The 16,511-nt window shown below is 41.9% G+C and overlaps 1 protein-coding gene across 1 annotated transcript in view; it reads right to left on the reverse strand.

Annotated features, from left to right (window-relative positions):
* Positions 1-16,511, reverse strand: part of SLC17A6 (solute carrier family 17 member 6) — a 59,108-nt gene that overhangs the window by 24,334 nt on the left and 18,263 nt on the right. The gene's annotated exons all lie outside the window — the stretch shown is intronic.

Below are 16,511 nucleotides of genomic sequence, written 5' to 3' on the forward strand. Positions count from 1 at the left end.
AATGCTGGCTTGCATCCATAGATGCTTCTCAAGCAAATCCCAGGACGTCATTCTCCCATTGTATTCAGCCTTGGTGAGGCTGCAGCTGGAGTACTGCTTCCAGTTTTTGGCTCCACAATTCAAAAAGGATGTGGGGAAACTTGAGAGAGTCTAGAGAAGAGCCATGTGCATGATCAGAGGTCAGGAAAACAGACCTTGTGATGACAGGCTGAGAGCCATGGGGTTCTTTGGTCTGGAAAAGTGCAGGCTCAGGGGTGATCTGATGGCCACCTATAAGTTTATCAGGGGTGACCACCAGAATCTGGGGGAACATTTGTTCATCAGAGCGCCCCAAGGGATGACGAGGTTGAATGGTCATAAACTACTGCGAGACCATTTCAAGCTGGACATAAGGAAGAATTTCTTTACTGTCTGAGCCCCCAAGGTCTGGAACAGCCTGCCATCAGAGGTGGTTCAAGCACCTACACTGAATACCTTCAAGAGCAAATTGGATGCTTATCTTGCTGGGATCCTATGACCCCAGGTGACTTCCTGCCCTTTGGGCAGGGGGCTGAACTCAATGATCTTCTGAGGTCTCTTCCAGCCCTAATGTCTATGAAATCTATGAAGCAGGAAGCAGTGATTAGTTACAGGGAGGAACTGCTTCCCAAAGATCTGTATGTTTCATATGTATCTATGTAAGGCTATACAATAGTACAAATACTTAAACAGGAACTTGAATCTACTCTACTTTGCCACATTTGACAAAGGCAAAAGGCATCTGTCCAGGAAAGTGCCTTTTGACCTTTCCAAGTTGCTTTATTTAAACAACTTTCAAACCTAGTTGCCTCTTTATTGTTCAATCCCCAGGAACCCCCTCTGCCTTTATAAAAATATCTAGATCCCAGTACAGTATAATCCTACTTTATCTTAGCAGCAACTTGTTTCAGATGGTATGTGTGTGTGTGTGTGTATTCCTTCCAGATAAAACATTTTGACCTCCCTTCTCTGTTTGCTCTTAACTTCATAATATATAGATTTTTGTGCCTCAAGAATCCCCCTAAAAGCATGTGTAGTTCATTGCCTTTCATTTTAATAAGGTGCTGTCTATATGTTCTATGATGTTATCTGCTTTTTTTTCCTTTTAATTTATTGTTAGAAATGAGAGTGTTTCAGTGTCTTAGAAACTTTCTTTATGTACTGTGTATATATATTTAAAAATGCATATTGAAAATAATTTTTCATGTTGAAGCTTCTCTAGAGCAGAAGGCTGTAGCCATCCTAGACAAGAATAATGAAAACCGAATGCAGAGTAAATTTTTAAGTGTGGTTAGAAAGGGGCTATCTGATTTGTGTTTTTTCTAATGTGTAAATAGAACCTCTGAACAAATGTCTTGTACAACAACCATGCACAATTTTTATGCCCGTGCTGTCACTGATGCAACCTATTAGATCATATTTTCAGTTAGTGTGAATCAATGCAACTCAGGTGAGGTAAGTAAAAATCACCATTTTCTTCAGCACTCATACCAGGCAAAAGAGATTATTAGAAACTGTAGCCTCTCTATAAGGAAGTTGTTTGCAAAAGCTTATCTGATGGGATTCATTTAATATCTGCTTAAATCAGTATAAATTATTGCTTCCATGAATGTAATCTATCTTTGCACTTCTGTAACTGATATCAGACTATTTCCCATGATTTAATTTTTCAGTATAAAGCTATATTTCACAGAACACCTTTTTCATACACATGTATAAGCTCTCCCCCCAAGAACAGAAAATGTGTCATTTTAAAGAATAACAAACTTATCTCTTCCAAATGGCTGGAGTTTCCTATATTCATACATCCAAATTACAGTAAATAATATGCAGTATCATATAACATGATGACCCAATGAGCACAGAATTCCACAGCACCACAGATACCAAGGCACTTTTAGTACAAAACCACTTTTATTAAAAAACAGTCTTTCCAAAACCATTCCCACTAATATCTTTCTGTTTAAAAATTACACAATTTAAGGGAAGGCAAAGTCAGAAAATATGGTTCCTGGTTTTGACAGCTCTTTCACACTCTTCTAATTTAAAATTTAAAATAGTACCATCGGCTTAATTCCTCGATATTTTTGATTAACTGGTTTCCTGAATTACCTTCAGCCTCGAACAAGTAGAAAGAACTCTCTGTCTTTACCCATGTCACTATATGCACACATATGTTAACAGGAAATTTATTTTCTACACTTTAATAGAATGTTTTTGTTTTTGTTCATCTGCCTTGTTCTGTTGTTTCATCTTCAGAGATCTCTCATTCTTCTTTGTTATCTGTGCGGTATATAGTTTTTTATTAGAGTCCTGTTTTCTGCCTGAAATATCCTCAACTAACCATATACTCCACAGTTAACATGCTGACTCTGCCTAAACCAAGTTTCATGTACAAAATAGCCATGCACATATTAAATGCTCCTCTTCTAGTAGATGCCCTCTACAGTTGAAAAATGTCAATCAGGATTTCCAACTTTTATATTCACTTGCAACCAATTTGTGAGTCCAGGAGAGCTGGTTGTATTTTAAAGAAATCTTACTGGGGTGTAGGAATGAATCATCTCTATGCACAGGAAGACTAACAAGCATGACAGAAGACCAGCTTGGCTCAGCAAGTCACTCTTCAGTGAGCTAAAAAACAAAAAGGAAGCTGACAAGAAGTGGAAACTTGAATAAAACTAGGGAGGAGTATAAGAGTATTTCCTGGCCACACAGGGATGAAATTAGGAAGACCAAAGCACAGCTGGAGTTGCAGCTAGCCAGGGACATGAAGAGTTTCTACAAGTTATGTCAGCAACAAGAGGAAGATCAGGGAAAATGTGGGGCCCTTACTAAGTGGAAGAGGCAACCTAGTGTCAGATGATGTGGAAAATATTGAAGTACTCAATGTTTTTTTCACCTCAGTCTTCACAGGCAAGGTCAGCTCCCAGAGTACTGCACATGACAGCACAGTTTGGGGAGGAGGTAAGCACGCAACAGTGGCAAAAGAACAGATTAGGGACTGTTTAGAAAAGCTGAATGCATACAAGTCCATGGAGCCGGATGCACATGAGGGTGCTAAGGGAGTGATGAAATTGCAGAGCTGCTGGCCATTATCTTTGAAAACTCATGGTGATTGGGAGAGGTCCCAGACGATTGGAAAAGGAACAAATATAGTGCCCATCTTTAAGAAAGGGAAGAAGGATCCAGGAAACTACAGATTGGTCAGCCTCATCTTAGTCCCTGGAAAAATCATATAGCAGGTCATCAAGGAATCCATTTGTAAGCACTTGGTGTATGTGGTGATAAGGAACAGTTAGCATGAATTCACCAAGGAGAAGTTATGCCTGATGGAGCTGATTGTCTGATTTCCTTCTGTGATGAGATGACTGACTCTGTAGATGCAGAGACCACAGTGGACATGATATACCTTGACTTTAGCAAGGCTTTTGATAGTCTCACACAACATTCTCACAAGCAAACTAAGGAAGTATAGGTCGAATGAATGGGCTGTCAGGTGGATAGAAATCTGGATGGATTGTTGGGCTCAAAGGATAGTAATCAACGGCTCAATATCCAGTTGGAAGCTGAGCTCAAGTGGAGAGCTCAAGGGGTCAGTCCTGTGGCCAGTTTTATTCAACATCTTCATCAGCAACATGAAAAATGGCATAGAGTGCACCCTGAGCATATTTGCAGATGACATCAACCCGGGGGGAATAGTAGCTGTGCTGGAGAGTAGGGATAGGATTCAGACATAGACAAATTGCAGGATTGAACCAAAAGAAATCTTAAGAGGTTCAATAAGGACAGCTGCAAAAACTTGCACTTATGACGGACTAATCCCATGCACTGTTACAAGCTGAGGAGCAACTCGCCAAGCAGCAGTTCTGCAGAAAAGAACCTGAGGGTTACAGTGGACAACAAACTGAATATGAGCCAACAGTGTGCCTTTGTTGCCAAGAAGTCTAATGGCTAACAACATACAGGGTCATGTTAGTAGGAGTGTTGCAAGCAGATCAAGGGAAGTGATTCTTTCCCTCTATTTGACACTGGTGAAGCCACATCTGGAGTACTGTGTTCAGTTTTGATCCCCCCATTAGAGATAGGATGGAGAAAAATTAGAGAGAGTCCAGTGGAGGGAAATGAAAATGGTGACAGGGCTGGGGCACATGACTTATGAGTAAAGGCTGTGGAACTGAGCTTTTTTGTCTGGCGAAGAGAAGACTTATGGGGGATTTAATATCAGCTTCCAACTACCTGAAGGTTTGTTCCAAAGAGGATGGAGCTGGACTGTTCTCAGTGGAGGCAGATAACAGAACAAGGAGCAACAGTCTCAAGATTCAGCAAGGGAAGTTTAGGTTGCATATTAGAAAAACTTTGTGACTAGGAGGGTAATACGGCACTAGAACAGGTTACTGAGAGGGTCTGTGGAGTCTCTATTTTTGGAAGGTTTTAAGACCTAGCTAAACAAAGCCTTGACTAGGATGACATAGTTGGGGATGGTCCTACTTTGAGCAGGGGATTGGACTAGATGACCTCCTGAAGTCCCTTCCAGCCCTAATTTTCTTTAATTTCTGTTTTGCCTGCAATCAAAACGTGTTTGCATCCTTATGGTACTTCATGACATAAGTCTCATAGTATTAGGCATGCTTTAGATGCTCTGTAGCTACAGAGCTTTCATATTATTTCTCATATGATGCTCATTTGTTAGGATTAAATTGCCTATGCTCGAGAAAGCAAGGTTGCATAAATTCCAGAAAGATTTTCCTTTTTTTTTTTTACCTAAAATTAATCAGTATTTAAAAAACTTTGTGATCCCAGTTCTTATGTCTTTAAAGTACATCTAGCTGTATGCTATATTTAATTAAAATAACGATATCCACACCAAACTGGCCACATCCAGGATTTCCCAAAACTACATTTACCATATATTGTCTATCCACATTTATTATCTGTCTTTATGATACAACTTAGAAGTCTATGTCATGGGAACCCCATTTTTGAATGGTACTGCAGAAACATGGGGTCATGACTGACCACAAGAGCCTTCAATGTGCCTTCAAACATGAGCCTTCAATGTGATGCTGCAGCTAGTAAAGCAAGCAAAACACTGGCTTGCATCCACAGATGCTTCTCAAGCAAATCCCGGGATGTCCTTCTCCCCCTGTACTTGGCCACTGCTGGAGTACTGCATCCAGTTTTGGGCTCCACAATTCAAAAAGGATGTGGAGAAGCTTGAGAGAGTGCAGGGGAGAGCCGCATGCATGATCAGAGGTCAAGAAAACAGACCTTATGATGAGAGGCTGAGGACCATGGGACTCTTCAGCCTGGAAAAGCGCAGGCTCAGGGTGACTTGATGGCAGCCTATAAGTACATTAAGGGGTGGGCATCAGGATCTGAGGGAACATCTGTTCACCAGAGCACCCCAAGGGATGACAAGGTCAAATAGTCACAAACTCTTCCATGTCCATTTCAGGTTGGACATAAGGAAGAACTTTACTGTCTGAGCCCCCAAGGTTTGGAATAGATTGCCGCCAGATGTGGTTCAAGCACCTACCTACATTGAACACCTTCAAGAGACATTTGGATGTTTATCTTGCTGGGATCCTATGATCCCTGCTGACTTCTTGCCCCTGGGTCAGGAGGCTGGACTCAATGATCTTCCGGGGTCCCTTCCAGCCCTACTGTCTATGAATCTATGAAAACAGAACAAAAAAAGAATCTTCTACTGCTGCATCACACTGCATAATACTCTTCCCAATCTCATCTTAACTCACCACTCACTTTGAAAATGAATTGTATTCACTTTGACAAGCTACTCTGGAAAAAGGTTGATGTGGGTGCATCTGGATTTTGAATTGCCTTTTCAGCCTCTGGAAGTCCTCCCAGTACTATCCCATAGTGCATTGCTTCATGCCAAAATTCATCTCTTTGTTTTGCCCTGTTATACTCTAGGGTTATGTTGACCAGATGTCACCTTCCTGTTAATGCTGGCACTCAGCCTAGTGCACATCTTTTGAAATTTCTCATTCCTAAAGTCAAATGTTATTCTCGGCACTATAACAGCCATTCCTTTGTGTCTCTATGTGGGCCTGCACAGAGACCATGGATTTCCTCAGGATTGAGGGAAAGAAAGAAGTCCAGACTTGCCATAAGAGGCAGCCATTGGAATGCAAAGATATACAAAGGTGTATTCCACAGCAAAGGAAATGAACTCTGGCTAAATTATTTTTAAAAAACCCCCAAAAAATGACACTTAGGACAGTAACAACTAGTCCCACGTGCTCCAGTGATGGACCCCTAGTACCATCAGCTAAAATGATTAACAATTTTACCCAGGTTCTCTCTTCCTTTTTTTCATTTGCTTTCCTAGGATCTGATCCAAGTATATTAAATCATAATTGTAGCAAAACAGGTCTGGAAAGACATTCAAAAGGTGATCTAGTTCAACACCCTGTTCAAGGCAAAATTATCCCTGTCCGAATCATCCCAGGCAAATGTTTGTCTAACCTGTACTTAGTTTCCAGTGAAGGATATTCTACAATCTCTAAGTAATTTGTTCCAATATTTAACCACCCTCTTGGTAAGGACATTCTTCTATTCCTCCCCCCCCGCCCCGGAGTCTTCTTTTTTTCCGGACTAAATCCCATTTCTTCCAGCCTTTCCTCATGTTATTTTTTTCTCTAAATATCTCCTCCAGACTTTAAAATTTATCCTCCTCTTTCTTGAACTGCAGTACCCCAAACTGGACACAGTACTCTAAGTGAGACCTTCCCAGTGCTGAATCGAATAGAAGAATCAATTCCTGTGCCCTGCATGCTGCTAGTTTTGCTTTTGTGCTTTTTGCAATAATAGCCCACCTGCTGAATCCTTTTCATTTTATAGTCCACTATAAACCCAGGTCTTTTTCTGCAACACAAGTTGGCCAGCCATTCTCTGTTTTGTATTTGTTCATTTGATATGTTCTGTCCAGAGCTTGATATTTTACATTTGTTCTTATTGAATATCATCCAATTTATTTCAGATATTTTTTCAATTGAACATGGCTGTTTTGAATCATAATTCTGCCCTTCAGAGTGACAATTCATGACCCCTGTCATCTCCTATCTTGGTATCATCTGAAAACTTACAAAGTATACATTTAGTCACACGTAGCTAATGGAAGTTACAGCAATGGCCCTGCTGACGCACATCTGGAAAATGAAGGCGTTGGGCCTGTATACAGTTTTTATGAAAGCTCTTCAGGGCATACCAAGTCTGGCTTAATGGGTACCCAATCCCGTATCCTGAAACGTATCTGTGTGTTCTGCTGCAGGAGTAAGAGAGGATGTTTTCCCAAGTCCTGTATAGCTTTGAGAAGGGGTATCCAACTTTGGTTCCATGGGCCAGAATGACACACCCCTAGCTATGGGGCAGTGGTTTTTTGACATAGTTATTGAACCCATGGAGTGAATGCTGCTGCTTGCCCTCCATTTCCCCAATGCCAGTTTTAGTTGCCAATGGCAAATGAAGGCCCCAAATTCAGCATTGGACAAGGGGTTGGTGGGGGGTTGAATAGCAGCCAGTTGGAGACCCCTGACCATGGGTGTCCAATAAGTTGGATGCCAGGAGATTGAGAAATTCTGGTCTCACCTCTGCTGCTATTTCAGGGAGCTTCATAATCCCTTGATACTACAACTGATATACATATAATAGTAACAGGATATTAAGGAAAAGCAGGGGCAGTTGAGAGAGGGGAAGATGCTGACCACTCTGAAGGAAGTGATTAAAATAGAAAGATGTTGCAGAGGGAGCTTATTCTTGTCTTTCTGCCAGTTGGCTCATTTTCTTTGTTGGAGGAAGTTTGGGAGGAGAAGTGTTTTTCCTTATCTGGCTTCTAACCCTTGCCTTTGTGTAGCTGTACTGCTGTAGACTGCTTTCCCATGCAGCTATAATGTATAAGAGCACAGCGGTGTGGTAGGTACTGTGTGCATCTGCTTGAGCAGAAATACCAGAACCAAAACTGGACTGACAGTTGTGAGAGTACAGATGCACCAGAAATGCTGAGTGACAGATGGTGGTATATTGGGTTAGAGATGTGGCATTGGAAAGAGAGGATTTCAGGGGTGTTCTTTGTTGTTCTGTCAATGTGACGTGTTTACTTCAAGGACTATGCATGAAACCTAGGGCCATTGAAAACCGAAGGCCATCTCCAGATATTTATAGATTATAGGTCAAACATTTCTGCTGTCATAAACTGATATCTTTCCACTGACATTCATTAATATTATTGACTGATTCCTAGTTTAAACATATCTGTTGCTCTTCAAAATAAATAGTTCAATATTCATGAAAAAACTATGCAAATACAAAAGTAGGACCACTTTTTAAAAATAAACAACAAATGAACCCAGTTTGAATAAATATCAACTTAGCATAAAAAGAACTTAAAATTTTGAAAATGTATTAGTTTGGATTTTTTCAGAGAGAACAGTTTTTAGATTGATTCGTGTTAAATGATGTAACATTATTTCAACATGAATCAGATGGTTTCATGAAAAAATCTAAAAGGCAATATTTTTATATCACAGAGGATTCAAACAAATCTACGACATTTTCCATTACGTTTCATAGCAAGTCTTTAGCCTGTGTCCATAGACTGCAACAAAAATGTTTTCATTCAGAAGTGATTCAGACTTTTTATCACTGCTACTCCACAAAACTGGCAAACAGTATCTACCTGGAAAAAAATTGTGAACCTCCATTTTGTTTAACGGAAACTATGACTGACCATGAAGGGTTTTTCCTTTCAGGGGAAAACAGAGGCCAATATTCTGCATCATTACAGTTAGTTAAAGCAAAATAATACACAGCACTTTCTTCTGATCATAAACCAGAGAAATTACAGCTTACTCACTCTGACCAAGAAATGAAACTGAATTAGGGACCATTAAATAATAATTATATTCTAAGACTTTAACTATGTTTTAATAGTTTAAAAATGCAAAGTAAAGCAGTAATTTATTCCTTATGGGTCATATCTTGGAACCAGCACGCTATTCACATTGAAAAATTTACCCTGCTTGCTTCTTTATTCTCTTAGCAATTATGGCCATACTTATAATATTTTATTTTGGTACCTCTGTTCAGAATTAGTCAGATTGTTTTTCCATTGTTTCATTATGTACAAGCATTCACATCAAGATACTTGTCTGTAACTAGACTTCCGGATCAACATTTTCTTATATGATTGGGGAACCCTCTAATACTGAATAGTTTCTGTTTTTAAAATGAATGAGCTTGCTTGATTTTTTTGTCCTCATGTTCCCAAAGGCTAAGTGAGATTTTTGCTTTTATGAGGAATTATGTATTCAAGATTTGGCTATATACACACATATAATAATTCTTCTCAGTATTTTGCTTGGTTAGGCCTAGATTTTACTGCCAAAATGAACCCTGTGAAAGGGAATAGGAAAAATGGGTAAAAACATGAGTTTTCATTTATAAATTGTTCTATTATCAAGGTCAGATGAAGGTGTTGTTTCCTGTGAAAAAAGAGAGATATTTGTATGCACATTTACTGATGTTCCAATGAGCTACCTAAGATACGTATTAGTGGTGTGCAAAGAGGGCCCTATTCGATTCGGATTCGGATTCAGATTCGGATTCAGATTCAGCCTGAATCGGGGATAGTGATTTGACTTGTTGATTCCAATCACTGTCCCTGATTCAATTCGGCCAAATCCAAATCAGAAGATTTGATGCTGATTCGGAGAATCAGCGATTCAAACATTAGAAACAGCTTTAAAAAATTTTTTCTACATACCTCAAAGTACCAGCATGGCTCATGAATGCTATGATGCTAGGGTAGATGGAGTGTCCCACAGGAGCTCGGTGGCAAACCTTGAAGTGGACCAGAAATACTTCCAGTCCACTTCTAGGTCTGTTGGGGAGCATAGCATGCTGAGGCGCCCCCACTGCACCCCTCCGGCTCAGTGATTGGCAATGGGGGGACTCCAGGTACCCCACCGACCCTGGAGGCACCAGTCACTGAGCTGGGGAGGCACAGAGGGGCCCCCTAGCATGCTCCCCAGTGGACCTGGAAGTGCTTCTGGTCTGCTTCTGGGTCTGCTGCTTCTGTGGGACTCTCTATATGTGCCCTAGCATTATAGCATTCACACGCTGCCTGCTACTTAGAGGTATGTAGAAAAAACTTTTAAAGTTGTAAAGCTGGCAAGTCAGTCAGCAACACAGAAGTCCTTGACTTCAGAAAAGCCGACTTTGACAAGCTCAAGAGGCTAGTCAGTCAGGCCCTCAGGGACCATGACCCCAGGGAGTTGGGAGTTCAAGAAGAGTGGTTGCTTCTCAAGGAAGCGATCCTCAGTGCACAAGCTAAATCTATTCCAACACGGAGGAAAGGCAGCAAGAAGGCACAGCAGCCCCCCTGGCTCTCCAGAGACCTAGCGGACCTACTGTGGCTAAAAAGGAAAGCCTACAAAGGATGGAGGACGGGATTCACCTCCAAGGAGGATTACTCTGCGCTGGTCCAGTCCTGCAGGGAGCAAACCAGGAAAGCCAAGGCTGCAACTGAACTCCAACTAGCTTCAAGCATCAAGGACAACAAAAAGTCCTTTTTCAGATATGTTGGGAGCCAGAGGAAAAGCAAGGGCAATGTTGGACCCCTGCTAAACCAGATGGGGCAACTGACAACTGACGCCCAGGAAAAAGCCAACCTATTAAATAGGTACTTTGCGTCAGTCTTTCATCAGTCACACGGGATGCCCATGCCTGCTATGGGACAGGGAAATCTGGGTGAGGGGGATCCCCTACCCTCCATCAATGCTGACCTCGTGAAGGAACACCTTGAGAAGCTGGATACCTTCAAGTCAGCTGGCCCTGACAACCTGCACCCCAGGGTACTCAAGTAGCTGGCGAGCGTCATAGCCCAGCCCCTGGCACAGATCTTTGAAAACTCCTGGCGCTCTGGTGTAGTGCCCGAAGACTGGAAGAAGGCCAATGTGGTGCCGATCTTCAAGAAAGGGAGGAGAGTGGATCCAGCTAACTACAGGCCCATTAGCCTGACTTCTATCCTGGGGAAGATCTTAGAAAAGTTTATTAAGGAGGCCATCCTTGAGGGACTGGCCCAGGCTAACATTCTAAGGGACAGCCAGCATGGGTTTGTTGCGGGTAGGTCTTGTTTGACCAATCTCATTTCCTTCTATGACCAGGTGACCTATCACCTGGACAAGGGAGAAGAGATTGATGTCATATATCTTGACTCAAAAAAGCTTTTGATCTGGTATCCCATGATCACCTCTTGGCCAAACTGCCCAGTTGTGGCTTTGGCTCCACCACGATCTGCTGGCTGGGAAATTGGCTTCGTGGTCAGACCCAGAGGGTTGTGATTGATGGCAGTCACTCATCATGGTGCCCTGTGACCAGTGGGGTCCCTCAAGGCTCTGTCCTGGGACCCATCCTGTTCAACATCTTCATTAACGATGTGGACATTGGAGTCAGGAGTGGGCTGGCCAAGTTCGCCGATGACACCAAACTTTGGGGCAAAGCATCCACGCCAGAAGATAGGCGGGTGACCTGGACAAGCTCAGCAAATGGGCAGACGAGAACCTCATGGTGTTTAACACCGAAAAATGCAAGGTTCTCCACCTTGGGAGGAAAAACCTGCAGCATCCTTATAGGCTCGGCAGTGCTACGTTGGTTAGCACTACAGAAGAAAAAGACTTGGGGGTCATCATTGACCACAAGATGAACATGAGCCTGCAATGCGATGCTGCAGCTAGTAAAGCGACCAAAATGCTGGCGTGCATCCATAGATGCTTCTCAAGCAAATCCCGGGACGTCATTCTCCCCTTGTACTCGGCCTTAGTGAGGCCGCAGCTGGAGTACTGTGTCCAGTTTTGGGCTCCACAATTCAAAAAGGATGTGGGGAAGCTTGAGAGAGTCCAGAGGAGAGCCACGTGCATGATCAGAGGTCAGGAAAACAGATCTTACGATGACAGGCTGAGCGCCATGGGACTCTTTAGCCTGGAAAAGCGCAGGCTCAGGTGTGATCTGATGGCCACCTACAAGTTTATCAGGGGTGACCACCAGGATCTGGGGGAACATCTGTTCACCAGACCGCCCCATGGGATGACGAGGTCGAACGGTCACAAACTCCTGCAAGACCGTTTCAGGCTGGACATAAGGAAGAATTTCTTTACTGTCCGAGCCCCCAAGGTCTGGAACAGTCTGCCAGCAGAGGTGGTTCAAGCGCCTACATTGAACACCTTCAAGAGTAAATTGGATGCTTATCTTGCTGGGATCCTATGACCCCAGCTGACTTTCTGCCCTTTGGGCAGGGGGCTGGACTCGATGATCTCCCGAGGTCCCTTCCAGCCCTAATGTCTATGAAATCTATGAAATCTTGTGTCTATGTCCAAATTGCCAAATCTTTCTGAATCTCTCCAAATTGATTTGGGGGGTTCCAATTCAATTCAGAGAGTTTAAAGGGTCCTATGATTCAGTTCAGATTTGGAGATTCAGCCACTGAATCGGACTGAATCTCCACCGAATCCAATCAGGGACCAAAGCTCCGCACAACCTTAGTACGTATTACTGACCTGCTCGTCTCCCTTCCTTCTAGATGATGCATATACCAAAGTGAATAATGATAATATTTGTTAAAAAGAGAATGTATTATTTTTAAAAATATATGTTAAAACCAAAGGAGTGAAGTTGGGGGCTGGAGTGGAGTCAAATCCTTAGAAATGTTTGATTTCTGTCAGGTACAATGTCCTATGATGCCCTCTCCCATGTTGGGAAAACCTGCTTTTGCAAAAAGTCATCAGTGGGTAATAAATAGTTAGCCCTACTATCTTTAACCTCTCTTCTGTGATAGGACTTATCAGATAGAAATTTAAGTCATTCCTCCATTTCTTTTTCAATGCCGGAACAAGAATAAGGGACATGGCCAATGGCAGGATTTAGGATCTCAACCTCAGTGCCATTCATTCTATTGGGTCAAACCTTGAGAAGATGTAGCACTGCCAGAATACTACCTATTGCATTTTATTAGGCATTAATGACCCATTCTGTTTCCCATGTGGCAAATATTTAACCCTCAACCCTAATTTCTACTAGTCTAAACTTACCTGTGTTGGACAAGCCAAGGGTATAGAACAATCTGGTTTAGTGGTCTGAACTTGCTCTTGCAACTTGGTATACCAGATTAGATTACATATGAAGTAAACCACCCAAAATTAATCTATTACTCTAACTAATCTATTAGGTTAAATTAGGGTTAGACTAGAATGTATGGTGGAAACCAAATACTTATTTTAATAAACCCAGCTCATTAATACTACATTGTAACTTTTGTTTTTATTTTGTGAGTCAATGGCAAAACTCCTACTGACTCAAATAGTTCAAGGTAAGGCCCTGTGTGTCTATCAAGCTTTAGTTTCCATTGTTTATTCACAGACCAGCTTTGAAATGAGAATATATATTGTTCTGAGGTATTTTTAGTAGTGTTGGATGACAGCATCAGGACAACCACTGATCCACAGAAACATGGGATTGGAAAAAACCTCCTGGGACATTGAGTCTTGTCCCCAGATATCACAAGCAGCCATACTATATCACACAATTTCTTTCTGAAACTAAAAACTGAGTCCTTAAAAGTAGTTATGTTTTCTCTCATTATTCCTACTGAAAGGCAATTCCTGAACCTCACTGTTATGATGACTGGAAACCATCTTTTAATTTTTAAACTAAATCTGTCCATGACTATCTTTATATCCATTTGTTCTTGTGACAACATCATCCTTTCAGTTTAAATAGCTATTCTTCTTTCCTGGAGCATAGTCTGAAAATGTGTTTATAGAGAGCAATCGTGCACATTTAAATTTTCCTTTCACTAGTCTAAAAAAACCCCAAATTCTTTTAATCTCCTCACATAAAATAGACTCTCCATTCCCATGCCCTTCCTTACCCTCATAGCCCTTCTGTCAATCTGATCAAGTTTCAATTTATCCAGGTAACATGCAAATCCATGGTTTCACTTTACAATTCAATACACTTGTCTAGGTGTAACTACACCCCAACACATTCTTTGTTATTGATTAGCTTTGGGAGGGGATAATTTATTCCTTACTTGTGTAATCTGTTAGATTGCTACAAAACAAGAGCATTTTATTTAAAGTACGTTATTGAAGTTCTTTGTCTCATTTTGTTATTGGGTGCATCTACACATGCACTTTAGCGTGCATTAAAGCGTCACAAAAAACTCTGCACTTTTGCTAATGCGTAAAATACGCAAATAAGCTTTTTTCTAGTACCTCACAATGATGGTACTAAATTTAATGTATCTCATCTACATGAGATGCATCTACATGAGTATTACAGTGCTATTACTAATGCCGAGTAAATTTGCTACTTACATTTGCAGGTAACAAGTTTACTCAGGGTTAGAGAGATTTACTGTGAAGCAAGCATGCACACGTGTAGATTCATGTGTGTACTACATAGTAAACTATGCTAATTCACCATTAAGCGTCTTGTGTAGATGCTCCCAGTAAGTCCCATGCACATGTAGATGGTGACACTTTACTGGGTGTGTCTACACATGTAGTTACACATGTCTAAACATAATTCACCACTGTTTAAGGCACGTTATGGTGATTTAGGTGCATGTCTACACATAGATGTGCTAATGCACATTAAGTCGCATTAAATTTAGACTCGCATAGCCAAGTCACATGAGCCCATGTGTAGCTGTGCCTAATGCACATTAACACAATGTGTATCCATTGACACATGCTCTGTTAATGCGCATTAAGCATTTACACATGGGCTAATGCAACTTACCTATGCAAGACTAAATTTGATATTTGCTTTAAGCAGGTATCAAATTTAGGCAGGATTAGCTTAAAATTTCCATTTTTGAAGGTGCATTAACAGCACACATGTGTGGACAAACCCCTTTAATGTGCCTTAAAATGGTGATTTTAGGCTAATCCCGCTTAAAAGGGCTACATGTAGACAAGCCCACTGTGCATTAGATTAGTCTAATGAACAGTAAAATCTTGTGTAGATGCATCTACTAACTTTGTCAGCCAATTGGAATTCTACTCAGGCCCTTATTGTCCATCACAGTTTCAGTATCTCAGGAAGCTACACAAGGAAATCAGTCTCAGAAGGGGGATATCAAGTAAACAAAGGGGGAAGCCACTCGTGCACCAATTGATGGTGCTGAATATCTACCTTGCCATGCCTGCTCTCTTCTAAAGAGGGCACCCTATATAGGCCTAACTCTTCTTCCTAGGCCTCTTTCAGATACTGTGTAACCCTAGAGATGCATGAAAGGAGAAGTCCTTTATAATCATAGAATAGTAGGACCGGAAGGGACCTGCAAGATCATCAAGTCCAGTCACCTGCCATGGGCAGGAGGTAGTTGGACTCAAACAAATTCAATGAGGTACTTATCCAGCCTCTTCCTTCAGCACCTCCAGGGAAGGTGACTGTACCACCTCTGCTGGGAGCATGTCCCAGATTCTAGATATGCTTATGGAAAAGAAGTTTTTCCTTATGTCCAGCCTAAATTTTTTCCTCAACTAGCTTGTGCCCATTGGACTCGTCCTTCTAAGGGGTGCCTTTCTGAAGAGTTGCTCCCCTAGATCTTGGTGTTTGCCCCTGACATACTTGTAGTGGCTATCAAGTCACCTCTCAGTCTTTTCTTACTCAGACTGAACAAACCCAGTTCCCAGAGTCTCTCTTCATAGGGCATATCCTCCAGACCCCAGATCATGTGGGTGGCCCTTCTCTGTAACCTTTTAAGCTTATCCACATCCTTCTTGAAGTATGGTGCCCAGAACTGGACACTATTCCAGCTGTGGTCTCACCAACACTGAACAGAGGGGGAGCAGCCCCTCTCTGGATCTATTGCCAATGCATCGGCTGATGTACACCGGAGTTCTATTTGCCCTGCTGGAGACCATCATCACACTGATGGCCCATGTTCATTCTCTGGTCGATTTGTCATCCCCTCAGTCCCTTTCAGATGCACTGTCATCCAGGGGACCACCACTCATCGTATAGTTATGCTGAGGGTTTTTCCTACCCAGATGAAGGACCCACCACTTGCCCCTATTGAACCTCATCTGATTGCATTGAGCCCATAGGACGAGCCTGCCAAGGTCATTCTGGATCCTTACCCTGTCCTCAGATGTGTCTGCATTTTCCCACAGCTTGGAGTCATCTGCAAATTTAAACACTGTGCTTTCCACTCCCTTGTTCAAGTCATTGATAAAGATGTTGAAGAGCATGGGCACAAGCACTGATCTCTGGGGGACACCACTCAAGACAGCTGTCCAGGATGAGGCCACCCCATCGATCCCTGGGGGACATTTCTGTCTTTCTGTATTTCTGAATACAGAAATACATTTCTGCATTTCTGAAGAGGATGAGTCCTATATTTCTGTAAACATTGTGACAAAATATTGACAGTCAGACAAACAGAAGATGTTATTTAAATCTTC

The sequence above is a fragment of the Crocodylus siamensis genome, chromosome 2, assembly GCF_052110815.1.
Source record: "Crocodylus siamensis isolate JL-2025a chromosome 2, ASM5211081v1, whole genome shotgun sequence".
NCBI lineage: Eukaryota > Metazoa > Chordata > Crocodylia > Crocodylidae > Crocodylus > Crocodylus siamensis.